We start from the raw sequence: 16,027 nt of genomic DNA, 5'->3' as shown, positions 1-16,027 counted from the left end.
AGGGTCGGACTTGCAAGGGGAGACGTTGGATCAGATTCGACAACATGCGCGACAGAACATAGCTAGGGCGGCCGAACGTAGAGAATTTCATTATAACAAGAACCATAAGTTAATACAGTTCGAGGTAGGCGATTTGGTGAAACTTAAGACTTTTGCAAAGTCAGATGCGGATAAAAAGCTGACAAGGAAATTTATGCGGCTATATGAAGGGCCTTACATAATAGGGGCAGTCCCATACAATAATGTATATACATTAGTTGACGTTCATTCTGATAAGATCAGAGGTAACTACAATGCCATTCACTTGTTTCGCTATTATGTAAACAACTAGAAGGAAGGTAACTTTAGAGTATAGAAAAGAAGCGAAGAATGTTGGCGCCGCGGTCATAAAACGATTAGTTCGAAGTACTCTAACAAAAGGAAATACCCGAGTTGAATAGGTTATTGTCTTGCCTGGGAATATGATGGCTAAGCGTGGGAAATTTAGGATTAGCGTGTGAATATTGTAAAGGAAATAGATTTTTGAAACAACTAATGTTTGATGCAAGGACATAGAGGTTTATTACGTGTATTAAAAAATCGATTTGGGGGCGTGTGAGATGGTCACTCATAAATCACCAAATTTATTACCGTGTGATACACGATTCTATGGCGTTCTCAAAACTAAGGCAATAAATCTAAAACAAAGAAAGAAAAATAAAAAGGCGACCATAAATTTTAAATACAGCAAAAACAAATTATCGAGAGTAGAGAGTGCGTTTGTTAATAAAGACGTCAAGAAATGCGTGAGTTATTTTAAAATTTCTGGCTAAACACGGCAAAAACTAATACTTAATGGCAATCATATGTCTAGGGACAAATAACAGGCGACAAGTATCTGCGAACAAATGTGGACAGATTTTTGGAGGTGGGGCCTGGAACGCAATTTTGTTTTCGGCCAATAGGGTAATTTTGTGCGCAAGAGGAGACCAATCAGAGAACCGTACTCCCCTGTGTGTTTTTGGTTTTCAGAGAACTGTGGGCGTGACGAAACACGACCACGGGGACCTTTAGGGAGAACTGGAAAAAGAACGGAGGGCAGTCAAGGCAGGATTTCGGCTCGGGTCGGAAGTACAAATCCCAGCGCGAACCTCGCGACCTCGTCCATTCGAGATATTTTGAGCTTCCTTTGCAAAATTGGAGTGTAGATTAAAATTATAGTATAGTGTATTGTTAAAATTTGTCCTGAGAAATAAGATAAGGTTATAGAGACAGTGTGTTCGAGCCAGCGGCGGTTTAATGGTGAAGTACCCAGATTATTGTATTTAGTGTAAATTTTGAAAGTAGTTCCACAACTTTTAAGCTTATAAAATTGATTAGCCGGTATACCTAGAAGAAATAGATCTAGAAAATAATCTAGAAGACCAATATCATGCTAGACGTAGACAATGGTCTCAACCCTGGGCTTGGATGGAGTGGACCACGGGTTTAGCGTGTGAAAATTTCATATTATACCTAATCACCGCATTGTGTATGCATAGTCGCGAGAAGTGGGGGCGCATTGTGAACCTCGCGAGTAGGTTTAAATTAGAAAGAATATACCGAAGGTGGTTTTAACCGGACAAGTTGTGTAACTAGGTTCAGATGTATTTAGAATAAATACTTGTGCTAGATTATGTATATAACCGTGTGTACAGTGTGTCTTTAACTCTAATTCGTTTTTAGGAATAAAATTTAAGAAATCTCTCTTAAATTTTATGACATATTATGTGTGTAATTGATTGTGAAATAAACTGCGCGGCCGTAAGGGTTTTTAAAGTTTAAATGTTCGTTTTTCCCTTCTAAATAGATTGGCCTAGGAAGCGAACATTTGGCGGGTTTTAAATGTAACAAACACATTTAAAATTCCGTCTAAATCACAATACCAGTTTCTTTTTTTTCTAAAAATACTCAACTGTGAGAGTAAATAAAACAACTTATTTACCAGAAATAAAAGCATTTGAGTATAAATATCATCTTTTATTTATCACGTCTAGATACCTTCTATAGACATTTAATAATGGAGCTCAAATTCATTTTAGAGGTAAAACGATCGAACTGTGTGTGTTCAAAAATGCCGTAGATACATGGTTCCATGTGTCGGACTCCAATATTAAATCTCTCATATTACCTATATCACGACTCTTACTATTAAGTAAAGTTTAGGCTAGTTCCTTTTTTTTCAGCAGTACACCGAATTCACAATAATAGCTCTTACCTAGCAATAAATAAGAAATAGAATAAAGTTGGCAGACTAACGCAGTCAGATGGAACGCCTCTTGTCAAAAATACACATTGACTTGTTGAGCAAAATCACACTAATAATTTGGATAATGTGGTGTGTTTTGAACTATCAGCTACCACGATACCATCACCATCATCATGAGCAACCCTCGCCGGCTCACTACTGAGCGCGGGCTCCATAGAGAACTCTCAGGTTGCGGTTTACCTCACGATGCTTTCCTTCTACGACGAACCAAGTGATATTTAATTAATTTGAATATACACAACTACGACTACTAAAGGGTTATCTTTCGGGTTCGAATCCCCGACCCTCGAGTGGAAAGCAGGCGAGTCAAAACTGGGTCAGTGCGACTTACAACCAGCACACAGCGCAAGCAGATTGTATGAACGAGTAACGGGGCCGTTGGTGAACAGTAGAACAGGTACAGACCTTTTTTTTGTGTGTCATCGTTACGCCGCATTCCGAGAGCTATAGGACGGCGTTACATACCGGCCTAAACCGCGGGACACTGAAAGTATTAATGTGTGAGAACTATTAGTTTGATATCCTTGACCTATAAGGTCGGATTTAATGTAAAAAGGCACACGGTCGATATGACGGCGTCCTGGCGGCAAAGCCTCGGCACACCAAAACACGCCATGTCTTACAGCTTCGACCTCTCGACACCTAAGTTGGCCAACTTAGACATAACTGAACGAATATATATATATATACAAAATTATACCATGGTAAGGGGCGAGCTTTTAGCTCAAGAAAAGAACCTTGTCTTCCACGACAGGCTACCAAACGCTTCGTAGCGAATAACAGGGAGGTCGGCTGTGCCCCACATAACAATGTTGAAAGGCTGGTGTCCAGCGCAGGGTCCCCCGTGCTAGTAGAGGCTTTGGTCAGTAGAACGATGGCCTTATTGGCAAATACATGTACCAACCGACCCTCATCCAAGCCAGAACGCATAACCTAGCTGTTTTTTTTTTTCCCTCCTCAGGATTTTCATCCGAGAGAGTTGAATGAGTCAAAATAGTAGATCTCTGAAATAAAATTCATCATCTAACCGCGAAAATCTGGAAGTTTGATTGGCAAGGTCTACATGTCCGTCCGACGAATTGTGCCTGCCATGTACTTGGCCATACCTAAGATAACATATGACTCCGAATACAAATAGTGTCCCAAAGTTTAGCCGATTTACTTGTTTTTGAATTTCCTCATTATAGCCCATCAATCGAAAGAAGCAGAGACGATCACCGTACCATCACAGAATTTTGATGCCGAGCGACCAGAATCTATGTATGTATTCGAATTAACGATATGACTAGATTATAGAAAAAAAAAAAATAGAACACAACGTAGGAAGTCGTGATTGGGTATATGAGAGCAAAATCTTATAAGCAACTAAAAAGAGGTTGAAGGACACACTGTGCATGTTATTATGTTTATATGTTGTACATTTACATTTATTTTAGGTATAAGAAGGAGCAGAAATAAGCTGTATGTCTTATAAATGTACAATTTACAGGTTTTCAGAAGATACTGCAGAGAATCGAGCTATTATTCCTTGCTTATTTCTTAGGCTTAAAATTTCTTCAAACCTAGAGAATTCATATAATAGAAACACATCTCAGACATATGATTGCAAATTAGTATTAATAATATAGAAATTTTAAAAATACGGCTTCGCGTCTTACGAAAGTATTCAAATATAATTTAAGTTGGCACTTGAGTAGGTAAAACGAAAAGGGACGAATTGAAAAAAAAAAAAGATGCCTGCAGGTAGAAAAACACGTAGAACAAAGCAAGCGGGTACGCGGCAGAGCGAAGCTAGCCCAGTAGAATCGAGCGAGCAAACGTCGACCTTAGGGAATACTACATTAGAGTTGATTTTGAAAAAAATCACCGAATTCGAAACGAAATTACAACAGCTGAGTTCGAACGCAGGCCAAAACGAAAACGCGAGTGTTTCGTCACATCAGACAATAGGAGTAAGTGAAAGCGGAAAATCTGATAGACAAGGGGTTAGTCTAGACACCGCGAGCACAAGTACAGCGTTTGCTGAAACCCGAAACTTGTTTGTAGTACAACCGTCGGTTACCAAACCAAATTTTGACGGAAAGCCATTCACTAATCCCATCACCTTTTTAAAACGATTAAAAAAATATATAAAGGCAGTAAACGGGGCAGATCGGGAGATTGATATCGCGCTAGGTTGCATTTCGGGGAATGCACGAAAGGTTATGGAACTATATTCGAAAGAGTGGACTTCATTCGCTGATTTTGAAACCGATTTTAGGCGGAACTATTGGACCGAACAAATCCAAGAATCTGTTAGATATAGGTTGATAAATGCAGTATACTCGAGCGATTCAGGTATGACGATGTCTGAGCATTTCGCTGAGCAGGCAGAATCGATGCAATCATTAACCATTGCTTTTAGCGAGCGCGATTTGGTAAATTCCATTATGCGTCATTATGCTATAGACATACAACGTCTATGGTTTACTAGAACTGAAGTAGTTAGCATTATGAACGGGGCAAAGTTCCTCAGAGACATAGAACAAAATATTGTTGAAAAACCTAGGGGGGTTATGAGAGGTGGTATGAATAGTAATTATAGAGGTGGTAGGCGATACAATGAACCGCCATCGAGGCGTCCTATCGTAGCGACAATGTCGACAAACAATTGGAGGACTAGGGGAAATTCGACCAGGGGTCGGGGTTACCGTCGATTTATTTCTAGGGCAAATTTTAACAGGCCCACGGTATCCGAAACTAAGCAGGTCAGACCGGCTATCACATTCGTGAAAGAGGGCGAAGACTCTGCTGTGTCTAAGAAAGTGGGGGAGGGACCGTCAAAAAACTAGGTCACCCCACACAAAATAGGTCGAATCAATCAATATTGTGTAGAACGGGGGCCAGTGAGACCTCAGAACACGAAAGAGTAGGTGTGGTCTATAAGATCTTAATTAAGAGTGGATGGAAACCGGGACAGAGTCTAGGGATAGGTGAAGGAGGCCTTAAGCGTTTATTGAGAGGCGGCTCCGATAATGACGAACAAAATTGCCAATTGGAAATTAGTAGCATAGGAGTCTTATTGGAAAACCAGTTTGAGAATATAGCAGAATGTAGCGAGGTAGGCATGTCGTGCGAGGCGTGTACGAAAAGACAATTGAACGTGTATACAATGTTTCATGAACTAGATGAACAAATCGACGTAGGTATTGACTATTCTTTACCTAAATTACCAGAAGTGTGTGTGAGGTTGTACGGAAGGAGTATGAGTGCTCTTATAGATACGGGAAGCCAGATTAGTGGAATAACTAGGGAATTGTACGATTCTATTGTGAGAGAAAATAGGAAACTACCAGAAATCGCTATTCCAGCAATCCAAATACAGGGGGCGTTCGGATCGCGGAGTGAGAGTACAAATCGGTTGGTACTAATAGAGTTTCAGTTAGGTAGCACTTTAGTTGAAGCACCTGTACTAATTATGCGACGTTTACCTAGGTCATTGATACTGGGATATGACTGGCTAGAACGGGTGAAAGGGATTGTGAACTGTAATGGTGAGCGCACATTGACTATAGAACATATGGGAGTTAGATCTTGTGTCAGATTGAATTCCGATTGCGAAATCGAAAGGTTGGGGGGAGAGACGAATGCGGCTACGATTAACTTGATATTAAATCAAGACTCCGGGACTGTGGAACAGAGTGTAGCGAGTAGAGAATTAGAAAGTGAGGAAATTACGGAATTCCAATTGGAAAAATCGAACTTAAGTAATGAACATAGGAAATTCTTATTACCTGTGTTAAACAAATATCGTAAAGTGTTTACGAAAGGGTTAGGCTTGACTAACAAATATGAACATGTTATTGAGTTAGTAGACGAAACACCTTTTGTGAAGCATAGCTATCCGGTACCTTTGTCATATAGGGAACAAGTTAAAGACGAATTAAATGAATTAGAAAAGCTAGGCGTGATCAGACAGGAGGCAACACCATACTGTAGCCCTCTCACGTTCACGAAAAAACGAGATGAGTCAATAAGACTGTTATTGGACGCGCGCGAGTTAAATAAGAAAATGGTAGGAGACGCGGGGGCGCCACCCCTCACGTCTGAGATCTTACAATCCTTCCATGGAGTGAACTACATCAGTTTAATTGATTTGAATAATGCTTATTTTCAAATACCTTTGCATAAGGACTCTAGGAAGTACACCGGTTTCTCATTCATGGGAAAGACATATACTTACCGTGTGTTACCTCAAGGATTAAAGACTTCTGTAGCGGGTTTTTCGAGGGCGATGGATTATATTCTAGGAGAGGTACGAGAGTTTTGCGTGAACTATCTGGATGACATAGTTATCTTCACCACAGGGGACATAAAGTTGCACTTAGAACACCTAGATCAAGTATTAGATAGGTTAGGCGCCGCAGGCTTAACCGGAAGATTGGAGAAGTGTCGGTTCTTATGTGTAGAAGTGAAGTTGTTAGGGCACATAGTGAATACTAATGGGGTACGTATGGATCCTGAACGGGTTAAAGCCATATTAGACTTCCCTATACCTCGAACTATAAAACAACTACGGGGATTTTTGGGATTAATAAATTATTTCAGAAGGTTTATCTCGAAATATAGCGAGGAAGTAAGACCACTGTGCGACCTGTTGAAACAAAATACAAGATGGTCATGGACACAGGAAATTAACGTTTGTTTTGAAAGAGTTAAGAAGTTATTTATAGACACAGTACTTCTCGTACACCCGAATCCTAAGGGAACTTATTATTTACAAACCGATAGCAGTAACTTAGGGGTTTCAGGGTATGTTTACCAACTGAATTCAGTAGGTGAAGAACAAATATTAGGGTTCTGTAGTAAAGCATTGACAGAGACAGAGCGTAAGTGGACAGTTACCGAACAAGAGCTATGGGCGATTATTTTTAGTTTGTCTAAGTTTGAAACATATTTGAGAGGGTCAAGGTTAGTGATTAGGACTGATCATAAGAGTCTGATATTCTTGCAGACATGCAAACTATTGAGTGCTAGGATGATACGTTGGGTACACTATATAGGACGGTTTGACTATACAGTTGAACATGTGAAAGGTAAATTAAACACTGTAGCAGATGTGTTGTCTCGACATATAAAGGGAACCACTGACGTATTAACCAACAAGGCCACGGGGCCCGAGATGAATCTATTCAAATCATCATTAGGACGGTTAGTACGGGAGCGATGGGATGAAATAGGTAGTTATCAAAGACGTGATAAAATCGCTAGTGAGATAATTAGACGCATGCAAATAACGGACACGTCTGAATCTAAATACTACGTGCTTAAGGGAGAGATTCTGTATAAAACAGACATAAGAAAGGATACGTTAAGATTATATGTCCCCGAGGACTTACAAAAAGATTTGATCGTTAGCATACATGAAGAATTAGGTCATTTCGGACGATACAAAGTCTATGCACTGATGAAACGTCGGTACTATTTCTCGAATATGTCTCGTATAATAGGTCGGGTCGTAAGGTCGTGCGAGGCATGCCAAAAGTCGAAACATGTTTTAGAAACTCATACGGGGCCGATTAAATCGGTAATAGCAGAGGAAATAGGAGAACGAGTCTTTTGCGACATTTATGGACCTTTACCAGCGGGAAGGTTTGGTTTTAAATACATATTCGTCATACAAGATGCTTATAGTAAGTTGATCAGGTTATACCCACTACGCCAGGCTAGTGGGAAAGCTACATTAACCTGTGTTAAAAAGTTTCATAGGCAGGTCGCGATTAGAACATTATGCTCGGACAGAGGCGCGAACTTTACTTCGAAGGTGTTCGAGTCAGGTATCCGTCAACTAGGTATCGAATTAACACATACATCTGTTAGGAATCCGCGACCAAATTCGACGGAAAGAGTGAATAAAGAGCTAGGGAGGTTATTCAGGACGTATTGCGATAAATCACACCGTTCGTGGGTAGATCTGCTAGTGGATATAGAAGATTGCTACAACCAGGTAGTACATACTACGACTGGATATTCACCAAATGAGTTAGTATGTGGGAAACGGACCCAGTTATCAACTGACTTTAACGTTGAAGTAGCGACAGGGTCGGACTTGCAAGGGGAGACGTTGGATCAGATTCGACAACATGCGCGACAGAACATAGCTAGGGCGGCCGAACGTAGAGAATTTCATTATAACAAGAACCATAAGTTAATACAGTTCGAGGTAGGCGATTTGGTGAAACTTAAGACTTTTGCAAAGTCAGATGCGGATAAAAAGCTGACAAGGAAATTTATGCGGCTCTATGAAGGGCCTTACATAATAGGGGCAGTCCCATACAATAATGTATATACATTAGTTGACGTTCATTCTGATAAGATCAGAGGTAACTACAATGCCATACACTTGTTTCGCTATTATGTAAACAACTAGAAGGAAGGTAACTTTAGAGTATAGAAAAGAAGCGAAGAATGTTGGCGCCGCGGTCATAAAACGATTAGTTCGAAGTACTCTAACAAAAGGAAATACCCGAGTTGAATAGGTTATTGTCTTGCCTGGGAATATGATGGCTAAGCGTGGGAAATTTAGGATTAGCGTGTGAATATTGTAAAGGAAATAGATTTTTGAAACAACTAATGTTTGATGCAAGGACATAGAGGTTTATTACGTGTATTAAAAAATCGATTTGGGGGCGTGTGAGATGGTCACTCATAAATCACCAAATTTATTACCGTGTGATACACGATTCTATGGCGTTCTCAAAACTAAGGCAATAAATCTAAAACAAAGAAAGAAAAATAAAAAGGCGACCATAAATTTTAAATACAGCAAAAACAAATTATCGAGAGTAGAGAGTGCGTTTGTTAATAAAGACGTCAAGAAATGCGTGAGTTATTTTAAAATTTCTGGCTAAACACGGCAAAAACTAATACTTAATGGCAATCATATGTCTAGGGACAAATAACAGGCGACAAGTATCTGCGAACAAATGTGGACAGATTTTTGGAGGTGGGGCCTGGAACGCAATTTTGTTTTCGGCCAATAGGGTAATTTTGTGCGCAAGAGGAGACCAATCAGAGAACCGTACTCCCCTGTCTGTTTTTGGTTTTCAGAGAACTGTGGGCGTGACGAAACACGACCACGGGGACCTTTAGGGAGAACTGGAAAAAGAACGGAGGGCAGTCAAGGCAGGATTTCGGCTCGGGTCGGAAGTACAAATCCCAGCGCGAACCTCGCGACCTCGTCCATTCGAGATATTTTGAGCTTCCTTTGCAAAATTGGAGTGTAGATTAAAATTATAGTATAGTGTATTGTTAAAATTTGTCCTGAGAAATAAGATAAGGTTATAGAGACAGTGTGTTCGAGCCAGCGGCGGTTTAATGGTGAAGTACCCAGATTATTGTATTTAGTGTAAATTTTGAAAGTAGTTCCACAACTTTTAAGCTTATAAAATTGATTAGCCGGTATACCTAGAAGAAATAGATCTAGAAAATAATCTAGAAGACCAATATCATGCTAGACGTAGACAATGGTCTCAACCCTGGGCTTGGATGGAGTGGACCACGGGTTTAGCGTGTGAAAATTTCATATTATACCTAATCACCGCATTGTGTATGCATAGTCGCGAGAAGTGGGGGCGTATTGTGAACCTCGCGAGTAGGTTTAAATTAGAAAGAATATACCGAAGGTGGTTTTAACCGGACAAGTTGTGTAACTAGGTTCAGATGTATTTAGAATAAATACTTGTGCTAGATTATGTATATAACCGTGTGTACAGTGTGTCTTTAACTCTAATTCGTTTTTAGGAATAAAATTTAAGAAATCTCTCTTAAATTTTATGACATATTATGTGTGTAATTGATTGTGAAATAAACTGCGCGGCCGTAAGGGTTTTTAAAGTTTAAATGTTCGTTTTTCCCTTCTAAATAGATTGGCCTAGGAAGCGAACATTTGGCGGGTTTTAAATGTAACAAACACATTTAAAATTCCGTCTAAATCACAATACCAGTTTCTTTTTTTTCTAAAAATACTCAACTGTGAGAGTAAATAAAACAACTTATTTACCAGAAATAAAAGCATTTGAGTATAAATATCATCTTTTATTTATCACGTCTAGATACCTTCTATAGACATTTAATAATGGAGCTCAAATTCATTTTAGAGGTAAAACGATCGAACTGTGTGTGTTCAAAAATGCCGTAGATACATGGTTCCATGTGTCGGACTCCAATATTAAATCTCTCATATTACCTATATCACGACTCTTACTATTAAGTAAAGTTTAGGCTAGTTCCTTTTTTTTTCAGCAGTACACCGAATTCACAATATTAGCTCTTATCTAATAGTAAATAAGAAATAGAATAAAATTGACAGACTAACGCAGTCAGATGGGACGACCCTTGCCAAAATACACATTGACTGGGTAGGCAAAATTGCACTAATAATTTGGATAATGTGGTGTGTTTTGAACTATCAGCTACCACGATACCATCACCATCATCATGAGCAACCCTCGCCGGCTCACTACTGAGCGCGGGCTCCATAGAGAACTCTCAGGTTGCGGTTTACCTCACGATGCTTTCTTTCTACGACGAACCAAGTGATATTTAATTAATTTGAATATACACAACTACGACTACTAAAGGGTTATCTTTCGGGTTCGAATCCCCGACCCTCGAGTGGAAAGCAGGCGAGTCAAAACTGGGTCAGTGCGACTTACAACCAGCACACAGCGCAAGCAGATTGTATGAACGAGTAACGGGGCCGTTGGTGAACAGTAGAACAGGTACAGACCTTTTTTTTTTGTGTGTCATCGTTACGCCGCATTCCGAGAGCTATAGGACGGCGTTACATACCGGCCTAAACCGCGGGACACTGAAAGTATTAATGTGTGAGAACTATTAGTTTGATATCCTTGACCTATAAGGTCGGATTTAATGTAAAAAGGCACACGGTCGATATGACGGCGTCCTGGCGGCAAAGCCTCGGCACACCAAAACACGCCATGTCTTACAGCTTCGACCTCCCGACACCTAAGTTGGCCAACTTAGACATAACTGAACGAATATATATATATATACAAAATTATACCATGGTAAGGGGCGAGCTTTTAGCTCAAGAAAAGAACCTTGTCTTCCACGACAGGCTACCAAACGCTTCGTAGCGAATAACAGGGAGGTCGGCTGTGCCCCACATAACAATGTTGAAAGGCTGGTGTCCAGCGCAGGGTCCCCCGTGCTAGTAGAGGCTTTGGTCAGTAGAACGATGGCCTTATTGGCAAATACATGTACCAACCGACCCTTCATCCAAGCCAGAACGCATAACCTAGCTGTTTTTTTTTCCCTCCTCAGGATTTTCATCCGAGAGAGTTGAATGAGTCAAAATAGTAGATCTCTGAAATAAAATTCATCATCTAACCGCGAAAATCTGGAAGTTTGATTGGCAAGGTCTACATGTCCGTCCGACGAATTGTGCCTGCCATGTACTTGGCCATACCTAAGATAACATATGACTCCGAATACAAATAGTGTCCCAAAGTTTAGCCGATTTACTTGTTTTTGAATTTCCTCATTATAGCCCATCAATCGAAAGAAGCAGAGACGATCACCGTACCATCACAGGTTCTAAAGAGAAAATTGAGTGTAACGTAATCTGGATGAATTAAATGGTCTGAATTGTAGGAAAATTTTATTCATGTTTAATTTAAATATATTTTATTCAAGACTTTTACAAGATCGCTTGAATGGCAAGATTAGTCCCTTCTCAGTTCATATCATGTTACTTCGTAGAAGTGCTATCTTTAAATTCGGTAGTCTTGTATACCTAATTATTTATCGAAAAAATTGTAAACTCTGTGTAACATTTTTCCCTTTATTTGAGCTATTTAATGAGTAAAGATACTTAAAAAAAATTTTTAATCATGGAGTAAGTAGGTAACTACGTACTGAGATAAGTTTTTTACGTCAAGCAACGTCGCATTAATTTCACACTAGTTTTGTCGAAAATCTTCGCTAAATGGGTCTTAATTGGGATGATGCCTATGTCAAAAATAAATTATTTCTTAGGGATTATCGAATAGAGGCGATATTATTATGAATTAACGCCTTGCTTTTTCCACTCGCCACTTCAGTACAAACCGCGCTTTGGTCGCTAATTGAATGACTTACCGGTTGCGGCGCGTATAAGGCGAACCAACATAAAAGGTGGAAAGGCAGCCGAGCGAGAAGCTTCTTGAATTATTCACTGAAATATAGACTCGGTCGCGGCGTTTCTAATCCCTTTATTTACGTTTGCCGAGCGGTTATTTCTGCAATATTCGAGGGATTTGTTTGACGTTCTTTCGCAAAAGCTCGGAATATTATATCAATTTGAAGAAATCTATACCGGAGCGGTAACAACGTTAGTTATTTGTAAAAGTTATCGCTATAAACACAGCAATACGAATGCCAGTAATGACCAGGGTATTCGATTTTCATTTGATTTTTTTCTATTTTTAACCGACCTCCTTATTAGAGGAACTTATTAATTATATTATACTGTTAAGATCAAATTGATTTTCAGGGTTCCGTACAAAAAGGTTGACAACGGCACTCTATATTACTATAAGCCTCCGCTGTCCGTCCATTTGTACGTCCATCTGTCCGTCTGTCTGTCTGTCGACGAGCTGTATGTATCTAATGAATCGTAATAGGAAGAGAGTTGAAATTTTACAGGTGGAGTAGGTAGTATTGTCGCTATAAAAACAAATAATAAAAATGTCAAAATGGCGACCATTTTGTTTTGATTCACGCAATTAAAAAAAGCATTTAAAAGTGCATAGGTAGTATTGTATTATTGTGTACGATTCGATGGAAAGAGCCTTTCATGTGTGACTCAGTCTTGCACTTAAACGGTTTTATTAGAGTTTATCCACTAAATTTTTGGAGGTGCTTCTTTCTACCTCCGAACTCGAACTGGCAGCTATTCTGAAGAAAGTTATTTTCACTTTCATATTTGTACATGCCCCAGCATCTTATATCGTATCTACCGTATTAACCTTCGCTGGAAAACACTCTATCTGTAGATGAAAACTTGCACCAAATCCGCCCAGCAATTCGTGGCTTGATTTGACAATAACATTAATGTTTAGTTGTACTGTGTACACACTATAAAGAAATATAATGTCGTATGTATAACACACTGTGTTAATACATTGTACAATGTACATGTATGTTGTCAGTTCCAGAATAAGTACACTTATTTTTATTTTTAGTACCAACAATAAGCAAAACCGAACCGAACGTCAACGATACGCCGAAAAATAAATTTCGATATTAATCATCTACGACGGTTCAGACCATAAAGTCAGCAATAAATTCGTGACGATCCCATTCCATACATAAAGGGATTTATTTAAAAGGGGTTTTATGTTCTGTCTTTGTATAACAATACGAGGAAAATTGGAGCAGTATGTGCGAAGAATCAAAAATCCTTAGTATTACTTAAAGGGATTCCAAATGAACATTTTTTTAATGGATATGTTCAGCGATCTAAGTTCCGGTCTGAAGATGTCTTTAAATTTAAGCGTGTCAAGCATAAGACAGATAAGGTTCTGAGTTTGATTGTCGGGTCGGACCAAAAATAATTAGATACTGGGGTTTCTTTCTAGAAATTCTCAGTAAGTACTAGCCCATAGTTAGGAAGTTAGCAGTGTATCATGCCCGTGACTCGGAGAGCATGTAAAGTCGTCAGTCCTGCGCCTTATATCTCCGGTTGTTTCGGGTTACCATTCCTACTATGAGAGTGAGGGAATAGAGAGCGTACTTGTGCACTTTAATATCTCCCGGGTATAATTACACTAATCTCTGTGGAGATTGGTTGCCTTGGCCGAAATTCAGTTGGGAGGAGATTATTATTATAAACCAGCCTCAAAACTCAACCCTCCCTGTTAAAACTGGCCAAATCTTTCATCGAATACCTACCTAGTTGCTTAATTAAAACTTAATCAGTCCTACTTTTGAATATGTACAGATCTAATATGTTTAAATCTATGATCCAAGCCATCATCGTATAGATTGTACGAAAAATTTCAAGTTAATTATACAGTTACAACTTAGACCACGTTAACAATTTATTATCATTAAATACGATCGCTACAAAGAACGAAAGTAGGTACAGAAAAAATATATAATATCTACGAGAAATGCTCGTAGCATTTATTCTAACCATGTGAATATGTCTGATGAATAGGCTAGTAGTACATCAATTTAAAAACAAATCTCCTTCTAAATACTATCTGTCCCGGCTTACTCACGTGTGTAGTCGACGTTAGCCCGACTAGTTTCGAACCCATACGGGGTCCTTTTTCAAGGGAGTCCGTCCGCGCCCGTGCGCGCGGAAACTAGTCGGGCTAACGTCGACTACACACGTGAGTAAGCCGGGACAGATAGTATTTATAATGGAAATCACTCACGGTAGTTTAAACGCTAAAATCTCCTTCTTTCGATAGTACTAGCTTATGCTCGCAACTTCGTCCGCGTGGACTACATAAATTTTAACCCCCTATTTTACTCCTTTAGGGGTTTAATTTTCAAAAATCCCTTCTTAGCGGACGCCTACGTTATAATAGCTATCTGCATGCCCAGCCCAATCTGTCCACTAGTTTCAGCTCATCAGTAGTTTCAGATCAGTCAGTTAGTCACCTTTTCCTTTTATATATTTAGATAAAAACAAAAGTTTTATGAAACTGTATTCTCATAAATTATTATTCTTTAACTAAACTTCTAAGTGGATTTCACTACGGAATTTATCATTATTAAGAACATTTCATGAGGAAGATTTATGTATTATCTATTTTAACACATTCACATATTTTAATCTATATAATAATAAAATACGTAAACAAATCCAGGCAAAGCTGAAAGAAATCATCTAGTATTCAATTAATTTAAATAAAAGCTTTTGTATGTAGAGTTTATATAATACCTAACATGTTTTAAAGCTAATGTTTGACCTATGTATCAAAATCGGTTTAACTGTTGGGGCGTGAAAAGCTAGCAGACAGACAGACACACATTCCCTTTAATTCAATTTTTTAATTGAAATAAAATTGTTTTCAAAATGTAGAGCATTCAATACTGTAAACATTTGTTAAAATACGACCCAAAATATACAAAGGTCGTTCTACATTACTTCGCGTTATTATACTTAACAATAACCTTCAACTTACCAGCTACGAATGTTACAATAACCGCAGTCAGTCCAAACACACACAAACACGTTAATTACGATTAAAACTTGAAAACTTACTAATATAAAAACACTAGGAACATAATATACCTACGAGTCTGACATACACTTTTTAATTAATAATCGAAAATCACTACAGTAACTTACACTAGCACGTATGTTTTACACACTAACCTTAGCACGATAGTTTCGAATCGCGTGTTTCAGAGGTTATTTTACAGGAAAATAGAATACAGACCACACGTATTTTCGAGCGGGCGGTTAGCCGAGCACTGAAATACTGAAATCGTGGAGCTCCACGAAATATGCTCTATCCCTTTCGCACAAACAGAACCTTCTTTGAACTTGCAATAATATTTATAACGCGATTAAGGGAATATAATGCGGCGAAATTTACGGAATTTCAGTTCCCCCACACCGAAATATGATATACCTAAGTTTTTGAAGCGTGGAGCCCATATACCACAGCCAACGGTCTGAAATTCCGGATTCAAAGTAACTTTTCAAGTAAAACTAGATGGCATATAAGTTGACGT

At 38.9% G+C, this 16,027-nt stretch overlaps 1 protein-coding gene across 3 annotated transcripts in view; it reads right to left on the bottom strand.

Annotated features, from left to right (window-relative positions):
* Positions 1–15,747, bottom strand: part of LOC117985352 (potassium channel subfamily K member 2-like) — a 354,631-nt gene extending 338,884 nt beyond the window's left edge. For all 3 annotated transcript variants that reach the window (XM_069501095.1, XM_069501094.1, XM_069501096.1), the window contains exon 1: positions 15,472–15,747. The gene's annotated coding sequence lies outside the window, so the exon portion shown is untranslated. The remainder of the gene's footprint in view (positions 1–15,471) is intronic.
* Between the last annotated feature and the right edge of the window lie 280 nt (positions 15,748–16,027).

The sequence above is a fragment of the Maniola hyperantus genome, chromosome 9 (genome assembly GCF_902806685.2).
Source record: "Maniola hyperantus chromosome 9, iAphHyp1.2, whole genome shotgun sequence".
In the NCBI taxonomy this organism is placed as follows: domain Eukaryota; kingdom Metazoa; phylum Arthropoda; class Insecta; order Lepidoptera; family Nymphalidae; genus Maniola; species Maniola hyperantus.
Note: the sequence above shows the minus strand (reverse complement) of the source record. Positions and strands in the feature narration are given on the sequence as shown.